At 45.4% G+C, this 21,159-nt stretch overlaps 1 long non-coding RNA gene across 1 annotated transcript in view; it reads right to left on the bottom strand.

Moving 5' to 3' along the window:
• Positions 1-21,159, bottom strand: part of LOC136789438 (uncharacterized) — a 52,264-nt gene that overhangs the window by 5,402 nt on the left and 25,703 nt on the right. The window contains exon 3 of the long non-coding RNA XR_010828182.1: positions 8,003-14,344. This is a non-coding gene — a long non-coding RNA (uncharacterized lncRNA). The remainder of the gene's footprint in view (positions 1-8,002; positions 14,345-21,159) is intronic.

A 21,159-nucleotide genomic window follows, 5' to 3' on the forward strand; every position in this document is an offset into this window, starting at 1 on the left:
CATTACTATTAGGTTGAATCAGGTTAGTAGAAGTTAGTGAGTATAACTTGATATAGAGATTAGTAAGTATAATCTTAACGCATCTTCGTTAGTCTACTATCTTATTGATTCCTCTATGCCTGCTTGTTAACGCTAGTACTATAGGATGGGGGTGGAGTAAGTGGGATAGGGTGTTCTGGGTGATTCCCAGTAACCTACTAACCTCCTTAACCACATTGGCAATGAAATGTGGTCCCCTGTCTGAAGAAATACCCAATGGTACACCAAATCTAGGGATTATTTCCTGTAGTAACCATTTTACCGTTTCCTTTGCTTGGTTGGTGCGACAGGGAAGGGCCTCCGGCCATCCTGAAAAAGTATCAACCCCTACCAATAGGTATTTATAACCTCTTGCTTTAGGCAGTTCCACGAAATCTATTTGCCAGTAATCTCCAGGCTCTATTCCAGCTCTAATTCTCCCCATCTCAGCATGTTTCCTTGCTACCGGGTTATTCTTTAAGCAAAGCTCACATTTTGACATTACTGACTTTGCCATTGTTAACATGTGTACCGAGATGACACCTCGTTTCAAATAGGTCACCATTGCTCCTGCACCCCAGTGACATTCATTATGTTTTATTTGTAAGATTTCTCGCATTATTATAGGAGGCACTATGAGTTGTCCTGTCGTAGTCACATACCATCCGTCAGGATTCTTCCGGGCCTTCATCAAATTTGCAAGTCTCTCATCTTCTGCTGAATACTTTGGGTCTTTAGGTAATTTAAAACAAGAGAGGCCTACCTTCGATGGAATTAGAGCCATTACTTTCCGTACTTCACGCGCGACCTTCCGGGCCGTCAAATCTGCCAATCTGTTACCTTCTGCAATCTCTGACATCCCTCCTTGATGAGCTTTACAATGCATTATGGCCACCTGTTGGGGTTTCTGTACAGCTGTTATTAATTTCAATATTTCTTCCTGATATTTTATATTAGTCCCTTGTGAGGATAGCATTCCCCTTTCTTTCCATAATGCCCCATGTACGTGGACTACCCCGAATGCATATTTTGAATCTGTCCAAATATTCACATTCTTACCCTCGCTTAGTTCCAGGGCTCGCGTCAGGGCGACTATTTCTGCTCGTTGGGCTGAAGTCCCCGGAGGTAGGGAATTTGCCTCGATCACTACCTTTGATGTAGTTACTGCGTATCCTGCATAACGAGTCCCATTTTCCACGAAGCTGCTTCCATCCGTGAAAAGTTCCCAATCTGGTCTCTCCAGAGGCTGATCTTTTAAGTCTGTTCTGCTGGCATAGGTATGTTCGATGATCTCCACGCAATCATGACTGAGGTCTCCTTCCTCCGCAGTTGTTCCTAGAAACACTGCTGGGTTCAATAGGTTAGTAGTTCTTAAGATTCATTCGGCTGGGCGATAGCCAATGGCCCCCCTTTTGCCTGTATTAAAAGGACTGTGGCTGCCACGGCCCTTAAACACGAGGGCCATCCGGCGCTTACCGCATCCAATTGTTTAGAAAAATACCCCACAGGTCTTTTCCAGCTCCCAAGTCGCTGGGTCAGTACTCCTAATGCCAATCGTTGTCTCTCATGCACAAACAGCTGAAAGTCCTTTGATAAGTCCGGCAAGCCCAAGGCAGGCGCCTTTATCAGGGCTTCTTTTAATTTCTTAAAGGCCTCTTGTTGTGGCTTTCCCCAGGTAAATGTACAGGCCTTTTGGGTTTCATAGAGGGGCTTTGCTATGAGTCCATAGTCTATTACCCACAGTCTACACCACCCGGCCATACCTAGGAAAGCCCGTAGTTCGTGCAGATTTCGCGGCTCGGGGATTTCACAAATAGCTTGTATTCGGTTAACTCCCAATTTTCTTTGTCCTTGAGAAATTTCACATCCCAAATAAATTACTGTTGTGCACGCGATTTGTGCCTTTTGTTTAGAAACCTTGTACCCATTTAGTCCCAATTGATTCAAAATATCAACAGTTACCTGAATACATTCTGACTCTCCTTCGGTAGCTATTAATATATCGTCCACATGTTGTAACAGCAGGTATCGATCCTTTGGTACCTGAATTTGTCCTTGGTTAATCCAGTCTTCTATTTCTTTAGCTAGTTGACTGCCGAAGAGGGTCGGGCTATTCTTGAATCCTTGAGGCAACCTTGTCCAGGTTAGTTGCATCTTTCGTCCGTTCCGTGGATTTTCCCATTCAAAAGCAAAAAGTTTTCTACTATCCTTGTCAATGGGTATGCAGAAGAAGGCATCTTTTAAATCAATTACAGTAAACCACTTATATTTTTCTTTTACAGATGTTAACAATGTATAAGGATTAGCCACCACTGGGTGAATATCTTTTGTTATTTCGTTTATTGCCCTAAGGTCCTGCATTAGCCTGTATTCCCCATTAGGTTTCTTTACCGGGAAAATTGGGGTATTATATTCAGATTTGCATTCCTCCAGAATGTGGTAGCTAAGAAATTTATCTATAATCTTTACTATCCCTAGCCTAGCTTCTAGCTTCAACGGGTACTGTTTAATCCGTACCGGTCGGGCCCCTTCCTTAAGTTTAATTTTTACTGGCTGGGCTAGTTTTGATTTTCCAGGCTATTTCCAACAGCCTATCCAAATTTCTCAAATCTGCACCTTCTAACTTTTGCAATTTCTTCCTAATATCCTCTTGGGCTTGTCCCAAGAAAATGAGTGCTAATTGAGCTTTAGCTTGCTCAGTCTCTACGTCTAAATCTGTATATTTCTTAGCAGTTTCTTTCAATCTCTCTAAAAAGGCGGAAGGTGATTCCGCTTTTTCTTGCCTGACATTATACAATTTTGATCAATTTATGGTCCGGGGCATGGCATTCTGTACCCCGATTTGTACCCAATCTTGATATCTCTTCAGCCTCCTTATTCCATCCCCTGTGTTATAATCCCATTGGGGATCCTCGGTGGGGAAGTTTTGATCCAGGTTTCCAAGCACTAATCCATTACGTATATCTTCTCGGGCTCTCTCTCTGGCTGCCCGTAATACCATGTCCTTTTCTGTTGAATCCATCAAAGTATCCAGGATCACCTGGAGATCATCCCAATCGGGATTTTGGGTTTTAATTATCATTTTCATTATCCTAGCTACTTTATCTGGGTTTTCCCTGTAGGTGCCGGCTGCTTGCTTCCATATCATTAAATCCCCAGCTGAAAAAGGCACCTTGACATATACCGGTCCTTCTGTCCCCACTCCTTGCCTGAGGGGAGCGATTATTTTCCCTCCCTCTTCATTTATAGTTTCTCCTGCCCTTCGCTGTTGCCGGGTCCTATGTGACACGGGGAGACTAAAATCGGGGATTCTCCATCACTACTGCTATCTTCCTTTTCTCTTTTCCCTCCCTGTCCTGGCTCTTCCGGCGGAGCCGACGGCGCAACTTCCAGATCAATATTTCCATTATTATATTATTATATTATATTATTATATTATTATATACATTATTATATTATTATATACATTATTATATTATTGTATTATATTATTTCCCATAATACTTATTATTCTCTATTGCCTGATGCTGTATACAGCGTCCCTCCTTAGTACATGCACAACAACGTTCCTCAGTTTAAACTTCAAGCACCATTATTCCACAAGCATGCTGCCATTCAGGCTTTCGGCGCAAATAAAAGAATAATTCCACATACGGCAGTTCATCATATTTTCCTTCCCACTTACAAAATAGCATTAATTGTAAGATTGTATTATATTGCAATGTTCCATTCTCAGGCTAAGTTTCTTGGTCCTCTAGTTTATACTGTGGCCACCAAATATTACAATAATCAATCAGCTTTCCTTTCCGCATTTCTTGACCAAAACCTCCCTCTTTCCAGTGTGCTAGCAAACACCCCAGCGGGGATGTCCGCGGGATAGGTACATCTTTTCCCAGAATTTCTTTAATCTTTTTCATTTTGAGCTTATGATACGGACCCAAAAGCTGCCGGAGCAGCAACACACTCTCCCGAAAGCTGCCGGAGCAGCAACACACTCTCCCGAAAGCTGCCGGAGCAGCCACACACTCTCCCAAAAGCTGCCGGAGCAGCAACACACTCTCCCAAAAGCTGCCGGAGCAGCAACACACTCTCCCGAAAGCTGCCGGAGCAGCAACACACTCTCCCAAAAGCTGCCGGAGCAGCAACACGCTCTCTCGAAAGCTGCCGGAGCAGCAACACACTCTCCCAAAAGCTGCCGGAGCAGCAACACACTCTCTCGAAAGCTGCCGGAGTAGCAACACACTCTCCCAAAAGCTGCCGGAGCAGCCACACACTCTCCCAAAAGCTGCCGGAGCAGCAACACACTCTCCCAAAAGCTGCTGGAGCAACAACACACTCTCCCGAAAGCTGCAGCAACAACACACTCTCCCGAAAGCTGCTGGAGCAACAACACACTCTCCTGAAAGCTGCAGCAACACACTCTCCCGAAAGCTGCAGCAACACACTCTCCCGAAAGCTGCCGGAGCAGCAACACACTCTCCCGAAAGCTGCAGCAACACACTCTCCCGAAAGCTGCTGGAGCAACAACACACTCTCCCGAAAGCTGCAGCAACACACTCTCCCGAAAGCTGCCGGAGCAGCAACACACTCTCCCGAAAGCTGCCGGAGCAGCAACAGCACACTTTCCAGAAGCTGCCGGAGCAGCAGTGTGCTTTCCCAAAAGCTGCCGGAGCAGCAGCGTGCTTTTCGCAAAAAGCTGCCGGAGCAGCAGCAGCACGCTTTCTACATACCAATAATACCTGGTGCTGACCCTTCAGCACAAACCAATACAGTTACCAATGCCGAACCTGCAGAGCTTTCGCTCTGTCTAACGGACGGCGCCTAGGCTTACCCCGGGAGCTCCCTGCCCAACCGAGCGTGGCTTTCGCCGCGTCTGACCGGCAGGCTTTCCCAACCAAATCGGTACCGAATACCCAAAGTTGAAAGCACCTTTGCTTACCACTCCAGTGGTACGTCGTGAGCAGCGGAGGTCGGTCGTGGTCGACTGCTCCCCGAGAATCCCTCGGTGCCGGCTGGAGCGAAACCGAGACACGATCCGCCTCAGCAGTGCCCACGCTGTCCCATCTGGGTCGCCAAAATGTTAGCGTAGCAACCACATAACCACCAAGTGATTATATGAAGGTGCTTTATTCAGCGCTGGAAGCCGGGGCAGGTGCCCAAATCTGGCTTCAAGTCCCGTTACTTCCCAGCCATTATTTATACATACAATATTGCGTCAGGTATACATATTCATTACAGGTTGCAACATCAGCCTCGCTTTTCATTCTAATTAGCTCCCCTCCCCTTTGCACATGCGTGGCGCACTCTGGTGGTCGTCCAGGTGGTCGTCCAGATGAAGTAAGGAGTCTTCCTCTCCGCTGAACTCTTTCACCTTTCTCACTCGACGCATGCTCCCTTCGCTCCTTGATTCTGCTTCAACTCATTTCATCATCTCCAGGCCCTTATCCAAGGTCAGGTTGCACCTATTCCCTCCCAGGGTTCCCCTTCAACGATTCCTTTAAATGTTCAGTGTACTCCCTAGGTTTCCAGTATACATAGATTACTTGATAATGTAAGTACATTTAATAATATTTAATTATACCGTATGATCCATCACCTGAGAAACATTAATAGAACATCCATTCGATTCTCCCCAACACTAACAGGTGTATTATGAGGCGACATGCACGGTTCTAAAGTTCCTTTTTCCAGAAGTCTGTCAACCACAGGTTTTAACCCCTTTCGACCCTCCATTGGTATAGGGTATTGTTTGACTCGGATTGGACGATGGGGATCCATTATTTGAATATTTATGGGGTCCATTTCTATGCTTCCGGTCTCCCCCTCCTTATACCATACTAAAGGGTTAATGACTTCTTCATCTTTTTGTGTCAAAGTGTATAATTTAATCTGCAATTCGTCCCCTTGACTCTGAATGCTCAAATTCAATCTTAAAATCAAATCTCTCCCCAGTAAATTGTACTCCGCTTCAGGGAGCAAAAGAAAATCATTAACATAAGTTTTCTTCCCAGTTTCTACTTTTACATTCTTCAAGACAGGCACTCTAAAAGGCTCTCCTTTTGCCCCTATTACTGACATATAATTGTTCCCTTCCTCTACTCCTTTTGGAAGTTTTTGAATAGTAGATTTTTCAGCTCCTGTGTCCACTAAAAACAAAACTTCCTCTTTATGGGGACCAATTAGTAGTTTTATCAAGGGCTCCGTTGATGTTGACGTCCCCAGAAGATATAGCCCCTGACACCCCTATTCTTCTTTGAATGTTTTCTCATCTTGTTCCCGCTTACGACAGTTCCTCTGAATGTGTCCCTTCTTGTTACAATAGTAACAAGCGGGAATGGTGTACTTCTCTCGACAAGACTGCCCCCTAGGGGCTTTCTCTATTCCCTTCTCCCTCCTTTCTCCGGACAGAGTCTTATTTCTCTGACTTTCTCTTACTGCTGCTACAAAAATCTTAGCTTTTGCTTTTTGTTTTTCCTCATCTCTCCTAACATATACTTTCTGTGCTTCCCTAAGTAACTCTTCTAATCCCCTCTCTTGCCAATCTTCCAGCTTCTCTAATTTCCTCCTTATGTCCCCCCAGGATTTAGCTACAAATTGCGTTCTAAGGAGTGCAGTTCCAGCCACTGTATTCGGGTCAATTCCAGAGTACATTTGTAAACTTCTCCTTAATCTCTCCAACCATTCTGTTGGAGATTCGTCTTTCCCTTGTTGCTCATTAAATGCTTTATTAATGTTTTGCCCTCGGGGAACAGCTTCCCTTATTCCCTGTATGATTAATGTTCTCAAATCCCTCATATTCTGCCTTCCTTGGGGTTGTTGATGATCCCAGTGGGGATCCACGTTTGGCCATTTTTGGTCTCCTGGGGGTCCTGCCTGATTCTGTCTCTCCCACATTCTCATTCCAGCTTGCCTAATCATTCCTTTTTCCTCGACAGTAAATAAGATCCCTAAAATGGACTGTATTTCTTCCCAGGTATAAGTATTGGGACCTAGGAATTGGTCCAGTCTTTCAGCTACTCCGAGGGGGTCATCTAATAAGGCCCCCATTTCTTTCTTGAAATTCCTTACATCTGTGGTATTTAAGGGGACTGCCACAAACCCAATGCCTCCCTGATTGCCCCCCAGGGGTACCTCTCTTAAGGGATATAGAGAAGCTCCCTCAGATGTGGCAGTTCTACTTCTCGTACATGCAGCCGGGGGTCGGTCTGATTCCGGTGCTGTCGGCGGTGGAGATATCACAGCTGCCGGAGGTGGGGCCACTGCCAGAGGTGGATTGTTAGAATATAGAGGTGGTAAATTATCTAATGGCTCCCATTTATCCTCTTTTTCTTTTTCCCGTTTTTCTTCTCCTTCTTCAAACTCCTCCTCTGTTTTTAGTGTAAATACTGAGGCTGGAAAAGGACGTGAAGTCCTGATCCATAACCTTGCATAATCACTTTCCTCCTGACTAAAAGGTTCCTTTGAGTTAACATGTAGATTTAAAGCCTGGCAAACCCAGTCTTCAAAAGATCCGAAAATAGGCCAAAAGACATGTGGTCTTAAAGGCTCCTTTGGCCATTCTATCATACAATACTGAATCATTTTTACTTTGCTTTTTCCTTTTCTGGGGCCCCTATCGTTCCAATTTCTAATCATTATCCCTAATGGACTTTCTGGTGGTATGTCTGGTAATTTGCTCCCTTTTCTCTGGTCCCGGGTCTTCGATTTAATCTGACCCATCTAGGAATTTTACTGTGGCAATTCCTACAGCCCTTGGTTGCCTTAGTGAGAGTGTCTTGCAGGGGGTTTAGGACCTATCACCCACCCACGAATCCTATAGGAATCGCTTCGGTCCTTCACCGGCCAAGTCCCTCGCGGGAGATTGGAACCGCGGTTAGAAGACCTCCACAATCGCTTCGGAACTACGTTCCGTCTCAATCACACTCTCACACACACAGGCAACCGAATCCCACCCAACCGAACGGTATACACATTAAATACTTACGACTCCGTCGTCTTCGTTCGGATCTTCGCGCGCAGAATTACGGGCAAAATATAGTGCTGCAGCCGGCAAAAGGGAGCTCATAAAAATCTAAATCTTTGCTTGCCCTTATTCAGGTTCGAGATGGCATTAGTCCCGACCTGACTCGAACAGGAGCCACCAAATGGTGGGGGCGCCCCTCCTAGATCAAGTCAGAATTCAGGAACCAAGACCATCCCGGACGAGCCCCCAATTGTTATAAATGACTGAGTCCCAAATAGGATTGCAATCAAAGTTTACAATTTATTAAATGAATAGAGGCAAGCAAACAGCGCTGGGTGCGCCGGGAGTCTCTGCTCCACCAGGACGCACACCCGTTACGTGAGGCATCTAATTTTTTATACTCCTAGGCTAATACATATTTATTACTACTTCTAAAAGAGGCAAGGTTATTATAATTGGTTTCCCGAATCCGACGTCCTTCCAAGTGCACCCGCTTATCAGTCTCTGTTACTTTCTCGGGGGCCGCTCGGACAGGGAGACAGGGAGGCTCATATTTTTCCTCCTTATCTAGTGGTCTCTTGGCCGGCTGTCAGAAGTTACTGCACATTCGTGCAAAGTCAGCAGTTTTTTCTCCGAAGAAATCCCTTTGTTCTTTTCTCGCCTAAACCCAGGCCTCAATGTTAACCCTTCAAAACCCCTTAGTGGCACGAATTGCTGGACCATTTCTTACAAAATGAAGTCTTTAATTGAGGGCCTAGCAGAACAGTCAAATCCGTTTCTAAGGACTATTTTGTATTCCAGGGGGGGAAATGTCAATCCTGAGTATGTTATTCACTGGAGAAGAATGTTTAGGAGGGGAATGATTCGGCAGGCAGCTATGCAAGAATGGGAAAGAACTAACACCCCCCCTGGACTGAGAGTAATTCCGATAGAGCAGAAATATCTGCAGGAATGGCAGGCAAGGAAAGCTGCCTGTGTTGCAACCTAAATCCTAGCAGGGACAGGCTTTGAGAAGATGTTTTAAGAGTGGCCAGGACGGCCACTTCAAATAGGAATATCCGGAGTGGAAGAAGGAGGAGAGATTGCTGTTATAAATTCAGAACAGGGGAGTTGGGGCTTTTCAGAAAGCTAGGTCCCTGATAAATGAAAAAGCGTACCTCAAGGGTTCCTCAAGTGTACCTCAAGTGTACCTCAATGGGGATCACTCTACAATTATCGTTACAGGCAAAACAGACTTAACATAGGAAGGTTAATAAAATTTATTACCTATTGCTGACAGGCTAGAGCGGTGAGAAACAAAGAAACAAGCTGGGGGCACCTCTTCCCCCTCTTCCACCTCTTCCCTGCCCTGAGTGGCACGGGGGTGGGCCAGGAGTGGGGGCTGCAGTCAGTCCGTGGTGCTTTGTTTCCACTGCTCCATCACAGTCGCTCTTCCCCCTGCTCTGTTGTGGGGTGTCGACCTTCCTGGGCTGGTCCTGTGTGGGTTTCTCCACGGGCAGCGAAAAACAGGCTCTTTGGGAGCTGCTCTGGTGTGGGGTCCCTCTCGTGGGGTGCCGACCTTCCTGGGCTGTTCCTAAATGGGCTGCAACGTGGAAATCTGCTCCGCCGCAGTACACCATGGGTGGTGGGGGTCTGCCTTCCCCACCAGGGGCCGCTCTGTGGGCCGAGGGGGGGCTTCGGCTCCGGCACCTGGAGCACCTCTGCACTGCACTCCCCCTCCTCTGCACTGACCTTGGTGTCTGCAGGGAGGTTTCTCACTCCTCACTCTCCCAGCTGCTGCTGTGCAGCAGTTTCTTTTCCTTTTCTTGGATGTGCTCTCATAGAGATTTAAACTGCATTGCTCACGGCTTGGCTCTGGGCAGCGGTAGGCCCCTTTGGAGCCGGCTAAAACTGGCCCTTATCTACCATGGGGCAGCTGCTGGATTCTTCTCACAGGGGCTACCACTGTAGCCCAAATTTCTTACATAGGGCACATTGATCCTTGCCTAGCCGGGGCTGTTCCTGTCTAGGCCTCCTTTTTCCTTCTTCCCTAATAACTGCTATCAGCCTCTTCTGCATGTTTAATTTGAGGAAGATAAAAGTCCTCTCTCCTTCCAAATTGCCCCGTGTGCATACACCACACCAAAGGCATATTTCAAATCTGTCCAAATGTTTGCCAGCTCAAAAGCTCTTATCAAGGCGATGATTTCCACCTTTTGGGCTGATGTTTGTTACTGCATATCGTGTAAGGCAAAATCCCTGGCGGACGAAGCTGCTGCCATCTATATACCAATCCTCCGCATCTTCTAGGGGTGTATCCTTTAAGTCTGGTCTGCTGGAGTATACCGCGTCCATGGTCTTGATGCAAACATGACTAAGGAAAGAGGCTGGATTCACAGAATTAGTGCCGAAAAACTTTAGGAAGTCCATTATACCCGTTCCTTTTCTTCTTCAGTAGCTATCATTTGCGTATTGCAACAGTGTCCCCTTCTCCCGAAGGGGTCTTTCAAGCTTCCAGATCACAGGCTAGTTGTTTCCCGAATATGGTGGGGCTATTCTTGAACCCCTGTGGTAACACAGTCCAAGTAAGCTGAGTTTTTCGTCCTCTATTAGGATTTTCCCATTGAAAGGCAAAGAGTTTCTGGCTTTCAGTTGCCACGGGCAGGCAGAAAAAGGCATCCTTTCAATCTAGTACCGTGAACCAAACCCGTCTAATTTTGCCAAAATGTTATTTCCATTTTTCCTTGTTCAAAAGAATTTTTTTGCATCCAATTTTTCCAGCAAGTCCCTTCCTAAGAAGGACCCTGGCAAACTGGGTAAGTGTAAAAATTGATGAATTCCAATCATTTTTCCCAATTGAAAATTAAAGCATTGCAAATAAAAATGCCTTTTCCTGTTTCCATGACAACTTTCTGGGACCCATCATGATCCCTCTGCCCCAGAGGGCTCACACCCGTGATTTTGAGATCTCAGCCTCGGGTTGAGGCAGAACTACTAACATTCCTACATCCTCTTTCCCTGCTCATTCAACTTCAAACAGCTCTGTTAAATACTATATGCCACACAACCTTTAACACCTTCAACAACCCTTTTAACACTTCCTTTATCTTTCTCCAGCCTGTACTTTTCTAATGTCAACACCAAAGGCTCAGTCAGGGGCCGACTTAATTCCATACCTTTTCCCTCCACGATGCTGAAACAACATATCAGTATGCAACATTTCATCCCATTTTCCTTCTCTCCTCAAAAACAACGTTAATTGCAAGATAGTGTTACAGTCGATTGATCCATGAAGTGGCCATTTAGCTTATATAGTGGCCACTATTGATTGCAATACTTAGTGGAAGTCCTCTTGCTTTCTGTGCCCCCATTTCTAACAATATCCTTACAATGTGCCAATATGCACCCAACGAGGCTTTCTTTTGGAAACGTCTTTGTTTTGGATATTACCCATTTCCTTGATTTCCCATTCCCTTTTATTTATTTATCTATTTATTTATTTATTTATTACTATTCCTTATTAGTTACTGTCCCTTGTTTCAATTTCCACGCAAACCTTTTTATTGCAGGTTTTTACTATCTTTTCCTGATCTTCTTCCCAAATGTCCCAGTTCCCTGGGATTAAACTCTTCCTTCCACATACAAACTTTACTATTTCAGATTCTTAATGAGCCCCGTTCCAATCATAAATCCACAGGGCTTCGGGAAAACACCAGAAGCACTCAGCCCTCCGTCTTCCAGACAAACAATACCACCTTTTTCACAAAATTTACATTTCAACAAGACCGAATTTAAAGCCGAATGCCAATTTTTCTCACGCACTTTGTTAGTAAACCCACACAAAACAAGGAATCACTCCTATGGATCCATCAATATGGGAGTTTAAAAAGGTATTGAGGCCTAAATAAATTCGCTCTACCCCTTCTTACCAAATTCCCAGGGCTCAGGCCCGAACCACCAAAGAAGTGACTCTCCGTTCTACCACTTTGATAATCAGTCAGCCCCCCTCCCCCGATGCTTGGGAAACTGACCAAACACCACCGCGAATATACCCAAACTTCTGGACTGTTACTTAGATAATGCTCCCACCTTCCTCCTTGTCACACTCAAACATTTAAGAACAAAAAATAGGATTACAAGATGCACCGCCGGGCCCGTTGTGGGAATAAAAATGTTGTTTTTGCAGAGTTACATTGTTTAAAGGTAAGGAATGTGGTATTGAGATATGCTTGCAGTGATAAGAAAACTTAGCAGGCGACCTTGTAAAATGCAGACAACCAGACTCCTTAGAACAATTAGGTGAAAATCACGGTGTTAAGTCAAGTCAGATAAGGGAAGAAACATTACCACTTCAAACAGTAAAAAAAAACGTCAAAAGAAATTTGAAATTTAACAGGCCGGCAACTGAAGGCCATGCACTGTCTGTGAAGCATCAGATAGATTGTGAACCTGGATTACCCACTCAGTGGGGAAACAGTGGAGGGTCCTGTCATCAAAAAGTATATAAACTGTGTTTTGGAACCAGTAGGTGTGCTCCTGCTTGTGGGACGCCCGCCATTGCAATCGCGAATAAATTACTACTTCACTGAGATCCTTGCCTGAGCCTAAGTTATTGGCTACGGAGTGTTTCTCACAATTTGGGGGCTCGTCCGGGATCCAGTCACCTACCGGGGAGCCCCACCGCCGCAGCAGCAGGAAGGCATGCCCCGCTGATTTCAGCGGTCCTGTGCATCGGCGGTGGCGGTTTTGCGGAGAGCTGACAGAGGGCCCGAGACTGATTAAAGAGGCAGGATCCATGAAGTAGTGGGGAAGGGAAGAAGGTAGGCACTCCGGGTTTAAGAATTGATCTGGTAAATCTGCGCACAGACCAAGGTAAGAAATATTAAGTATTGCCTTGGGGGTCGGGTGAGACTCTGAGTGATGTGTGATTGAGATGTACTTTTGTACGAAGTGAGTGTGGAGTCCTGATCCGAGATTCTGTAGCTCCGCGAGGGGCACGGCCGGAGACGGACGAAGCGTGAGATAAGGGAGAGGAAGGAAGAGTCTCGGGAAATTTGGTGTATGGTAAGCCCTTGCACAGGGAAGTGCTTGGCAGTACACCAGGGAAATTTGGTATGCGGTAGTCCTTGCACGGGGAAGTGCTTGGCAGTACACCAGGGAAATTTGGTGTACAGTAATCCTTGCACAGGGAAGTGCTTGGAAGTACACCCTCATTTTCCAGAATCAGAACGTTACTGTGTGGTACACTGCAGGAGGGAAATTTCTGTAGCAGCACACTGACAAGGGCTAGGAAAAATGGGAAATATGAGTTCCAGGGGACAGGGAGATATCCCTGGGGGAGTGACTACCGAAAGTCCTTCCTGAAGAATTATAAGAAATTGGAAAAATAATCTCAAAATTAGAGGAGATGATAAAAGAAAGAAAAAAAAAAAAGGTTAAATATTGTGTATTAGTCTGGACAAAAGAACCAATTAAAGGAACTGCAGTATTTTGGCCAAAATACGGGCCTGATGAAAATTCAGGCTTTAAATTTCTATGTAAACAATAAGATTCCTTTTTTTTTCGGAGGAGGAGCCAAGTTATGTTCCCTATAATCCTAATATTGCACCGCTGGCAGCAGCAGCCGCTCCAGGAAGGGAGACAGGGACTGCAATTAACACTGTCCCTAGAGAAGAGCATACTCTAGGCTCTGGCAAGAATTAGAACAAGGTAGAAGAGGTACTGAGAATTTTGCCTTCCCTTATACTAACAGTACTAACACTGTGTATCCTCTTAAGTGAACTTCCCCCCCTCCTTACCAGCAGAGAGGTTAGGAGTTTTAAGGAGATGAAGTCTTTAATTGAGGACCCCAACAGGCTAGCTGAACTGTTAGACCAGTTCCTAGGACTTAACTTATACTCTTGGGGGGGGGGAATTATGTATATAAATATGTTGTTTACAGGGAAAGAAACGGGAATGATCAGGAGGAGAGCTGCTATACAAAAATGGGAAAGAGCTCATCCTCCAGGACCAGGGGTAACACCGGCAGGGCAGAAATAGCCACTTGCTGATCCTGGCTGGAATAATAATAGTGTGCAATGTTATAAATTACTCTATTAGCCAGAAAGAATTAGTTTATTGAGTAAGCGATCAGCAAGGAAAACAGCGCTGGGCAGCCTGGGAGTCCATGCTCCTCCAAACGGCCCGCACCCCCCCCCTTTTCACAGTCCTTATATCACCGAGTTCTTCCGGGGTTACATAGCCCCCCTTCCTGCTACTGCGGCTGCGTCGACTGTTGCTAGGGGGTCGTCTCTGGTCCCTCTGGTGGTCGCACGGATGAAGGACGTAGTCTTCCTCCGCTTGGTACGTGATGTTTTCCCTCCATAGCCGGTCATGCTGTTTTGTCTTCAGATAGGACAGGTGGGTTATCAAATTTTGCAGTAATAGTATTTACACAAAGTTCTCTCAACTATCCGCCCCAGACAGCAACAGGCAAGGAGCCTCAAGGTCCTTACAGCCACCTGGCGACTCCCTTTGTTCCTTCTTAACATAGCCATGGGAAATAATGAACAAACATGCCTCATACACCACAATCCCTCCTTTTTCTTTTAGTTAGTTATTTTGTTCATTAATTCCTGGTATGCCAGTCTGCTGAGTGTTAGAGATTCAGCATCTTCATTCGTGGTCATGGATTCGCATTTGGCACTAATATGCATCAAATGTGCTGCCTCTAAACGTTTTTTTACAATTGCAATTACACGATTAAGAATACATGGTCCAAAAGTAAGGCTCAATATTAGTAACAACAAGGGTCCCGCTATTGTCGACAGTAACGTTGTAAGCCAGGGTGAATAATTAAACCAAGATTCGTACCAATTCTGTTTAGCCTCATATTCTCGTTTTCTTTTCTCTAATCCTTCTCTAAGCTTCATCATTGTATCCCTCACTACTCCAGTATGGTCTGCATATACACAGCATTCTTCTTTCAAGGCGGCACATAATCCACCATGTTGTAAATACACCAGATCCAATCCTCTACGATTTTGTAAAACAACCTCTGATAGTGACCGTACCGATTTTTCTAGGGCAGTGATTGACTGTTCAATTCGAGTTAAGTCCTCATCTACAGCCACACGTAGGGAGGTAAACTCCTGACTCTGTCTGACCAGAGAGGCAACTCCAGTGCCCACCCCGGTACCTCCCAAAATTATTAACGTTGCCAATGTTATAGCCGTGATTGGTTCTCTTTTTGTTAAGTCGTTTTCTGTTACTGTGTGCTGTGTATATACATAGTCTTCAGAATGGTATAGAATTCTTGGTACAATTATCACTTGTATACAGAAATCTTGGGATACATTAAAGAGTTCAAGTGATAAACAAGGAGTAACACCTATCGATGAGCATACCCATCTAACATTGTTTGCAGGTATTAACCATCTTTCTCTACTTCCTGGTGTAACCTTCTCTATACTGCTGCATAAATGGAGCTTCTCCTTAGGGATTGTACCTACAGATCTTCCATTCCCGGTTACTTCCGTCAATGTTATTCCTACATCTTTCCCCCAATTGCATTGTGGAGGGTTGGGGTAACGTGAACGGGTGGCTTCTCCCAGATCCCCAATAGCGTCATAATACGGAGGCCTTATATCAAGGCATAACCAACAAGGTTTGGGGATGTTGGGATTCGTTTGATTTAGTAAGAAATAACTAGCATCCATGATTTTCCACATGCTATTCTCAGTCATCCCTTCATTATGGTCATATTTTCGGTCCACTGATTCGTTAATGGCCTCTAGTAGCTTAGGGCTATTTGTAGTTTGCATTTCAGAGGCTTTTGTCAAAACATTTCCTGATAGTTCTTGGTTTGGCCCCACCTGTTGGGGGTTCTTAATTTCTTCTCTCCTTATATGTAGTATCCCCTCTCTATCCGCTCCGGATTCATGCAACCTAATTCCCCAACGTAGTCCTAGGGTCCATCTTTGGTCTTCCGGATGGGTTACATTGATGTATATGAACCTGCAATTACGGTTACATCCTGGTGGCCCGTACCCCACCTTCACATACTTGTCTGCTCCAGCTCCAGGAGTCCAGTCTGTAGCAATAGTTTCACAACCCCAATAGGCACAAAAGTATTCATGTGGATCGTTACAATGCGGTCTTCCCGGGTTAAAGCTTGGGCACATATAGAAGCTCAGTTGACCTGAGCATATGTTTGCATTTCTGCCCCATGTCACAAGGTCACATAGAGCGACTTTAAAACTAGGGCCTCCGGCAGTGATTATTTGCTGTACCAGACGGTGATCTCCCCATCTGATTAGGCTCCAACTAAAAGGTTTATGAGGGTACGCAGACCCAGGAACAGTATAAATACATACACTTATTACTATGTATCGCAAAAAGTGGATGGAGATAGGGCCCATCTCTAGGGGTTTACCTGGTCACGCAGATCCCCACCGTTTCACTCTCTGCCTCGCTTGTCAGTTCGGTTGCGGCGAACTACAAGGTGTGGGTTCTTCTCGGCAGCAGTAGTGCTCTTCAGGGGAGTCTCTCGGTCAGTGACCTCGTACCTGTTACCAATCACACAGAGCCTCCCTCCTCCCCTTTTTTACGATACATAGACAGTGACAGTATATACTTATTGAGTCCGTTTCAGAGTGAGCTTTAAGTCATCTGGGCCTGCAACCACTTCCCATTCGCTTGTCTGGATTGGTCCCTTCACACGACTGGCATGCGTCCACCCCTTCTCAGCCGTCCGGATAGCCGTCTCTGTAGTGAGTAAAACAACATAGGGGCCTTCCCACCGTGGTGTTAAAGATGTTTCTTTCCATGTCTTAATTAGAACCTTATCTCCAGGCTGTATTTTATGGATTGCTATATCTAACGGGGGACGCTGTGCTACCAACCCTTTCGCTCGTAATTCCCTCCGTCTATTCATGAGCTGTATTAAATAAGGTGTTAATTGTGTGTCCTGTACCTGGGGATGATCAGCTGGTATCTCTAGATCATAAGGCATACCGTATAGCATTTCAAAAGGTGAGATTCCAACATTGGCTCGAGGCTGTGTTCGAATATTCAATAGTGCAAGCGGTAAACATTTCACCCAGGAGGTTTTTGTCTCCATCATAAGCTTCGTTAGTTGCTTTTTAATTTCCCCATTCATTCGTTCTACCTTTCCAGAGCTCTGAGGGTGCCACGGTGTATGATATTCCCAACTCGTCCCCAGGGCTCTCATAGCTTCTTTGGACACCTTTGATATAAAGTGGGGGCCTCAGTCAGAATCAATTGTTTCTACAATCCCGTACCTCGGGATGATATTTTCTAATAGTATTTTTACCACAGCTTGGGCTGTTGTCCTCGCTGTTGGGAAAGCCTCGACAAAATGCGTGAGATGGTCTACAATTACTAGTAAATATTTGTACCTTCCCACTTTTGGAAGTTCTGTGAAATCCAATTGAATTCTGGCAAAAGGTCGGTGTGCTAATTCCTGACCCCCTAATACCCTCTCCCTCATTTGTCGGGCATTCACTCTCTTACAAACAAGACAATCATGCACAATTCGTTTTGCTACATTGTATATTCCAATACACATATATTTTGTGGCGAATTGGTCCACTAGTGCTTGAGCTCCCCAGTGGGTGTTCTCATGAAACCTCCGTAGCACTCGCAGAGCTGCAGATTTAGGAAGCATTTCCCTTCCATCAGGCAATATCCATTTACCCCCATCTATTTCTTTTATGCCCATTTGAGCCATTTTATCCTTTTCTGGCTGTGTAAAACACAGTAATGTGTATATAGGTCCGTGTAAATAACAATAACTATGTGGCTTATTCCCTTCCTCCTTTTCCCAGGACAGGCAACTGCATTGTACAACATCAAAGCCGAAATCTTTCCAACAGGTATCACATGGAAGTTCTTTTGAGTTTTTGCCAAAGTCTGGGCAATTTTCCCTCGTTTTTGTGGTTCTCATACTCATTAATGATGCTCTTTTTGCCTCCTGATCTGCCAGGTTATTACCCCTAACTTGAGGGGTGAGGCCCCTCAAGAGGGAACTCAGAAATCATATGAGAGACTTGGGGTCAGAATGAGAAAGTACTTGGGTATGAATCCTGAGGACCCGGTATCCCAAGGGCTCTTGAAAGTTCATTTTGTGATTAAAGCCTGGCAAGATGCACAGAAAATGCTCCAGAAGGTGGGGGGATGTAGTGAACAGTCACTGGGGGGCCCTCCTGCGGGAGGCCCTGAAGGTGTGTGTCAGGAGGGGAGATGAGAAGGAAAAGCAGAGAGTGAAACTAATGGTATTGACAGTGTAGCAGGTAGTGAGGCAGAGGGTTGGAGAAAGAGGAAGAAAATCTTCAGGAGGAGTCAGGGCCAGGATGGAAAGGAGAGGAAGAGAGATGAAGGAATGGCAGGTGAGGAAAGCTACCCGTGTTGTGGCCTGAATCTTAGCAGGGACAGGCTTTGATGGGATGTTTTAAGTGTGGCCAGGCTGGCCACTTCAGGTAGGAATATCCGGAGTGGAAGAAGGAGGAGAGAAGGAAAATGGGATGAAGTATGTTATACTGATATGTTGTTTCAGCATCCTGGAGGGAGAAAGGTATGGAATGAAGTTGGCCAATGACTGAGACTTTGGTGAAAGTACAGGCTGGAGAAAGATAGAAAGAAGTGTTAAAAAGGGTTATTGAAGGTGTTAAAGGTGTGGTATGTAATGTTTGACAGAGCTGTTTTTTGAATGAGTTGGGAAAGTTGAATGAGCAGGGAAAGAGGATGTAGGCATTATCTAAGTAACAGTCTAGAAGTTTTGGTATATTTGCTGTGGTGTTTAGTCAGTTTCCCAAGTATCGAGAAGAGGGGGGGACGGGGGGTGCAGCGTGCTCCACCATGGGGCTTCGGCTCCGGCACCTGGAGCACCTCCACCCCCTCCTTCTGTGCTGACTTTGGTGTCTGCGGGGAGGTTTCTCACTCCTCGCTCTCCCAGCTGCTGTTGAGCAGCAGGTTTTTGTTTGTTTGTTTTCGTGGATGTGCTCTCACAGAGGCACGGACTGTGTTGCTCATGGCTTGGCTCTGGGCAGCGGTGGGCCCCTTTGGGGCCGGCTGAAACTGGCCCTTATCTGCCACAGGGTGGTTTCTGGATTCTCCTCGTGGGGGCTGCCACTGCAGCCCCCCCACTACCAGAACCTTGCCATCAAACCCAATACACTGGGGCAGCTAGGTCATTACTGGCCTGTAAAGTATCAGGGATTAAATTGTAAGGAATAGTCCAGCAATTCGTGCCACTAAGGGGTGTGAAGGGTTAACATTGAGGCCTGGGTTTAGGCGAGAAGAGAACAAAGGGATTTCTTCAGAGAAAAACTGCTGACTTTGCACGGACGTGCAGTAACTTCTGACAGCCGGCCAAGAGACCACTAGATAAGGAGGAAGAATATGAGCCTCCCTGTCCGAGCGGCCCCCGAGAAACTAACAGAGACTGATAAGCAGGCGCACCTGGGAGGACTTCGGATTCGGGAAACCAATTATAATAACCCTGCCTCTTCTAGAAGTAGTAATGAATATGTATTAGCCTAGGAGCATAAAAACCAGCCGCCTTACGTAACAGGTGTGCGTCCTGGTGGAGCAGAGACTCCCGGCGCACCCAGCGCTGTTTGCTTGCCTCTATTCATTTAACAAATTGTAAACTTTGATTGTAATCCTATTTGGGACTCAGTCATTTATAACAAAATTAACTAATGAAACCCTAAAAAGTGATGGGGGTTCTACCTGGGCTGGGATAACAGTGCCACCTTTGGGGGATACCAAGCTGAGACTAGGCGATAAAATGATCTCTGGGCAATTATTGTATGTACCCAAGGCAGGGACTAACTTGTTGGGAAGGGATTTGATGATGAAATTGGGCATTCAAGTAGTAAATTGGTAGACTGGAATAACAGTGGTATTAATGGAGTGCTCTCAGGCCCTGAGAGCAAAGATATATTCACCTCTGACTGGAAAGACTCTGAAGTGGGGGCGGAAGCAACAATACATATGGACAGTTTTACCTCAGGGGTTTACAGGGCCACCGATTTATTTGGGCAAAGTTCTAGAACAGATTTTGAAGCAATTCCAACCTCCCAAGGAGGAATTACTGTTACAAAATGTGGATGATCGTTTATTGTCAGGACAGGAGAAAACAGTTGTGAAGGAAGCTACTAACAAGCTATTCAACTTTCTGGGAAAGCAGGGCTTGGGAGTATTGAAAAATAAATTACTATATGTAGAAAGAGAAGTCAGGTATTTAAGGCATCTAATGTCTGAGGGAAAACGAAGAATAAATCCAGAGAGGATTCAGGGAATTGTTGAAAACTAAGAAAGAACTAAAGAGTTTTAAGAGAAAGATTTCTTTAAGGAATCAGGAGCCACGAAGTCTGAGGGAAAATGGATACTCCCTGATGGGAGAGAAATGCTGAATAAAGCACCGGTGAGGCAAATATTAATCTTTTACATCAAGATAGTCATTGGGAGGTGCAAGCAATGTGTGATGTAGTGCTAAGACAGTATGTCTGTGTAGGAATATACACTTTAGTGAAGCAAATATGCAGAGGATGTACCCTATGTCAAAAGGCAAATAAAAAGGTCATCCGTAACCCACCTAGAGGGGGATGGGAGCCAGGGATTCGACCTTTCCAAAGTATACAGGTAGACTGTACTGAGTTACCTAAAGCAGGGCGACTTAAGTACTTGTTTGTCCTAGTTGACCACGTGACTGGATGGGTGTAAGCTTTCCCCTCTGTATCTGCCACTGCGAACACGGTGGCTAAGGTATCACTGGAGCAAATAGTCCCTAGATATGGGATAGCTGAAAACATTGATTCAGATCAAGGAAGTCATTTCACTTCACAAGTACTGCAAGGGTTAATGCAGGCCTTAGAGACTGAGTGGGATTTTTACACCCCCTGGCACCCCTCCTCTTCTGGGAAGGTGGAGAGAATGAACCAGACATTAAAGAAGCAATTAACTAAATTAGTGTTAGAAACCCAACTTCCTTGGGTAAAATGTTTACTTTTAGCACTCCTGCAGGTTCAAACAGTACCAAGAAACGATATAGGAATTTCACCGTATGAGATGCTGTTCGGATTCCCCTATCTGGGCAGAAGGGATGAGATACCACAATTCGAAACAAGAGAGTTTTCTTAAGAACTGTATTCTGGGGTTGTCCTCTTCTTTGTCATCTCTCAGGACCCGTGGGA

The sequence above is a fragment of the Anser cygnoides genome, unplaced genomic scaffold (genome assembly GCF_040182565.1).
Source record: "Anser cygnoides isolate HZ-2024a breed goose unplaced genomic scaffold, Taihu_goose_T2T_genome scaffold_45_1, whole genome shotgun sequence".
NCBI classification, from domain to species: Eukaryota; Metazoa; Chordata; class Aves; order Anseriformes; family Anatidae; genus Anser; species Anser cygnoides.